Here is a 4,978-nt window from a genome sequence, read left to right as displayed (position 1 = left end):
TTTATAGATTTGAAAGGAAATTTGAAAAGATTTGAAAAAATTTGAGAAAAGGGTGAGTTTTTGAAGAAGATTTGAGATTATTTTGAAATAGATTTGAAGAATGGTTTTGATTTGTGAAGATTTGAAAGTAATGATGAAAGGTTGAAGTGCATTTATGCAGAAGATTATGGGTAAAAAGAGGAAAGTTTGAAAAAATTTGAGTTAAAAACAAAAATGTGGTCCCCCCACCTTTCTGGTTAAACGCCCAGAATGGCACCCATTCTGGCGTTTAACGCCCACTTGGCACCCTTTTTGGGCGTTTAACGCCCGCCAGGTACCCTGGCTGGCGTTAAACGCCAGAAACCTTCCTCACTGGGCGTTTTTCTGAACGCCCAGTGATGCTACACACCTGGCGTTAAACGCCCAGAATGGTACCCATTCTGGCGTTTAACGCCCAAAATGGTACCATTACTGGCGTTAAACGCCCAGAATGGTACCCATTCTGGCGTTTAACGCCCAAAATGCACCTTACTGGCGTTTTTTCGCCAGTAAGCTCATTTTCCTCTGCTTTTTGAGCTGAATCCTTCTGTAACTCTGTGAATTCCTTCATTTTTGATACTTGCCTCTGTAAGAACAATTCATACAACTTTCTAAGACTGGGTTGCCTCCCAGCAAGCGCTTCTTTACTGTCTTTAGCTGGACTTTCACTGAGAATCACTCAAGCCTCAGTTTTGAGCATTCCTGCTCAAAATTTCCTTCAAGATAGTGCTTGATTCTCTGTCCATTTACAATGAACTTTCTGTCAGAATCAGTCCTGAAGCTCAACATATCCATATGGTGATACTCCTGTAATCACATACGGATCCCTCCACCGGATTTGAGTTTTCCTGGAAACAGTTTGAGCCTGGAGTTGAAGAGCAGAACTTTTTTGTCCTGGCTCAAAGACTCTGTTTGACAATCTCTTGTCATGCCACTTCTTGCCTTCTCCTTATAGATTTTTGCATTTTCAAAGGCATTGAGTCTGAACTCCTCTAGCTCATTTAGCTGGAGCAGTCTTTTCTCACCAGCTAACTGTGCATCCATGTTTAGGAATCTGGTCGCCCAGTAGGCTTTGTGTTCCAGTTCCACAGGCAAATGACAGGCCTTCCCATACACCAATTGGTATGGAGAGGTTCCTATAGGAGTCTTGAATGCTGTTCTGTATGCCCACAGAGCATCATCCAAGCTCTTTGCCCAATCCTTTCTTCGGGCTATCACAGTCCGTTCTAGGATTCTTTTTAGCTCTCTGTTAGAGACTTCAGCTTGCCCATTTGTCTGTGGATGATACGAGTTGCCACTTTATGGCTGATTCCATATCTAACCATAGCAGAGTATAGCTGTTTATTGCAGAAATGAGTGCCCCCATCACTGATTAGCACTCTGGGAACGCCAAATCTGCTGAAAATATTCTTCTGGAGGAATTTCAGTACGGTCTTAGTATCATTAGTGGGTGTAGCAATTGCTTCTACCCACTTAGATACATAGTCCACTGCCACCAGAATGTAAGTGTTTGAGTATGATGGTGGGAATGGCCCCATGAAGTCAATTCCCCATACATCAACAGCTCTATCTCTAATATCCCTTGTTGAGGCATGGCATATCCATGAGGCAGGTTACCAGCTCTTTGGCAACTGTCACAGTTACGCACAAACTCTCGGGAATCTTTATAGAGAGTAGGCCAGTAGAAGCCACATTGGAGGACTTTAGTGGCTGTTCGCTCACTTCCAAAATGTCCTCCATACTGTGATCCATGGCAGTGCCATAGGATCCTCTGTGCTTCTTCTCTGGGTACACACCTGCGGATCACTCCGTCAGCACATCTCTTAAAGATATGGTTCATCCCAAAGGTAGTACTGGCATCTGAAATTAATTTCTTTTTCTGCATGTAACTGTACTCTTTGGTATGAACCTCACAGCTTTATAGTTTGCAATGTCTGCAAACCATGGGGCTTCCTGAATGGCAAAGAGTTGCTCATCTGGGAAAGTCTCAGAAATCTCAGTAGAAGGGAGGGACGCCCCAACTACTGGCTCTATTCTGGACAGATGATCAGCTACCTGATTCTCTGTCCCTTTTCTGTCTCTTATTTCTATATCAAACTCTTGCAGAAGCAACACCCATCTGATAAGCCTGGTTTTGAATCCTGCTTTGTGAGTAAGTATTTAAGAGCAGCATGGTCAGTGTACACAATCACTTTGGATCCTACTAGGTAGGATCTAAACTTGTCAATGGCATAAACCACTGCAAGTAATTCTTTTTCTGTGGTTGTGTAATTCTTCTGTGCATCATTTAGAACACGGCTGGCATAATAAATGACATGCAGAAGTTTATTATGCCTCTGTCCCAACACTGCACCAATGGCATGATCACTGGCATCACACATTAATTCAAATGGTAATGCCCAATCTGGTGCAGAGATAACTGGTGCTGTGACCAGCTTAGCTTTCAGGGTCTCAAATGCCTGCAGGCACTCATTATCAAAGATAAATGGAGTGTCAGCAGCTAGCAGATTACTCAGAGGTTTGGCAATTTTCGAAAAATCCTTGATAAACCTTCTGTAAAATCCTGCATGTCCCAGAAGCTTCTGATTGCCTTAACATTGGCAGGTGGTGGTAATTTTTCAATTACCTCTACCTTTGCCTTATCCACCTCTATTCCCCTGCTTGAAATTTTGTGCCCAAGGACAATTCCTTCAGTCACCATAAAGTGACATTTCTCCCAGTTTAAAACCAGGTTAGTCTCTTGGCATCTTTTCAGGACAAGTGATAGGTGGTTAAGACAGGAGCTGAATGAGTCTCCATATACTGAAAAGTCATCCATGAAGACTTCCAGAAATTTCTCTACCATATCTGAAAAGATAGAGAGCATGCACCTCTGAAAGGTTGCAGGTGCATTGCACAGACCAAAAGGCATTCTCCTATAGGCAAACACGCCTGAAGGGCAGGTGAATGCTGTTTTCTCTTGGTCCTGAGGGTCTACTGCAATTTGGTTGTAGCCTGAATAGCCATCCAAAAAGCAGTAGTAATCATGACCAGCTAGTCTTTCTAGCATTTGGTCTATGAATGGTAAAGGAAAATGATCCTTTCTGGTGGCTGTATTGAGTCTTCTGTAGTCAATACACATGCGCCACCCTGTGACTGTCCTTGTAGGAACCAGTTCATTTTTTTCATTATGAACCACTGTCATGCCTCCCTTTTTGGGAACAACTTGGACAGGGCTCACCCAGGGGCTATCAGAAATAGGATAAATAATCCCAGCCTCCAGTAATTTAGTGACCTCTTTCTGCACCACCTCCTTCATGGCTGGATTTAGCCTCCTCTGTGTTGAACCACTGGTTTGGCATTATCCTCCAATAGGATCTTGTGCATGCATCTAGCTGGGCTAATGCCCTTGAGATCACTGATGGACCACCCAAGAGCTGTCTTGTGTGTCCTTAGCACTTTAATCAGTGCTTCCTCTTCCTGTGGATTTAAAGCAGAGCTTATAATCACTGGAAAAGTGTCACCCTCTCCCAGAAATGCATATTTCAAGGATGATGTAATGGTTTGAGTTCAGGCTTGGGAGGCTTATCCTCCTCCTGAGGAATTTTCGAAAATTCCTTTACTTCCTCTAGTTCTTCTTGATCAGGTTGAGCATCTTTGAAGATGTCCTCAAGCTCTGATTCTAGGCTTTCAGCCATATTGATCTCTTCTACCAGAGAATCAATAATGTCAACGTCCATGCAGTCTTCTGGTGTGTCTGGATGCTGCATAGCTTTCACAGCATTCAACTTGAACTCATCCTCATTGACTCTCAGGGTTACTTCCCCTTTATGTACATCAATGAGAGTTCGTCCAGTTGCTAGGAAAGGTCTTCCTAGAATGAGAGTTGCACTTTTGTGCTCCTCCATTTCCAGCACCACAAAGTCAGTTGGAAAGGCAAATGGCCCAACCTTGACAATCATGTCCTCTATTATGCCTGATGGGTGTTTAATGGAACCATCAGCAAGTTGGAGGCATATCCTGGTTGGTTTGACTTCTCCAGTCAACCCAAGCTTTCTGATAGTGGATGCAGGTATTAGATTGATGCTTGCTCCAAGATCACATAGGGCTATCTTGGTGCAGGCACCTTCTAATGTGCAGGGTATCATAAAGCTTCCAGGATCTTGAAGCTTTTCTGGTAAGCTTTTCAGAATGACTGCACTGCATTCTTCAGTGAGAAACACTTTTTCAGTTTCTCTCCAATCCTTCTTATGGCTTAAAATTTCTTTCATGAATTTAGCATAAGAAGGTATTTGCTCAAGTGCCTCTGCAAACGGAATCTTTATTTCAAGAGTCCTTAAATAGTCTGCAAAGCGGGCAAATTGCTTATCCTGTTCCGCTTTGCGGAGTTTCTGAGGATAAGGCATCTTGGCTTGATATTCTTCAACCTTAGATGCTGCAGGTTTATTCCTTACAGAAGTGGTTGAAGAAGCCTTGTTAGGGGGATAATCATCAGAACTCTTAGGTGCCTGATTCTCCTTGGGCGTTTGGACGCCAGGAGTGGATGAAGTTTGGGCGTTAAACGCCAACTTCTCCCCCTTTTCTGGCGTTTGAACGCCAGAACTGGGCAGGGAATGGGCGTTTAACGCCAGCTTTCCTCCCTGTTCTGGCGTTTGAACGCCAGTATTGGGCAAGGAATGGGCGTTTAACGCCAACTTTCCTTCCCTTTCTGGCATTTGAACGCCAATAATATTCCTCTCTGGGCTCTTACTGTCCTCAGAGGGATTTTGAACAGTGGCTTGGTCATCCTCTGTCAACTGTTCCTTAATTGACTTCTTGCTCTTTTGAGCAGTGGCATTCAGTGTTTTCCCACTCCTCAGTTGAACTGCTTGACATTCTTCTGTTATTTGTTTAGATATTTGCTGTTTTGCTTGATTCAACTGCAGTTCTATGCTCTTGTTAGCAACCTTAGTATCATGGAGCATTTCTTTAAATTCTGCTA

The sequence above is a fragment of the Arachis stenosperma genome, chromosome 3, assembly GCF_014773155.1.
Source record: "Arachis stenosperma cultivar V10309 chromosome 3, arast.V10309.gnm1.PFL2, whole genome shotgun sequence".
NCBI lineage: Eukaryota > Viridiplantae > Streptophyta > Magnoliopsida > Fabales > Fabaceae > Arachis > Arachis stenosperma.
Note: the sequence above shows the minus strand (reverse complement) of the source record.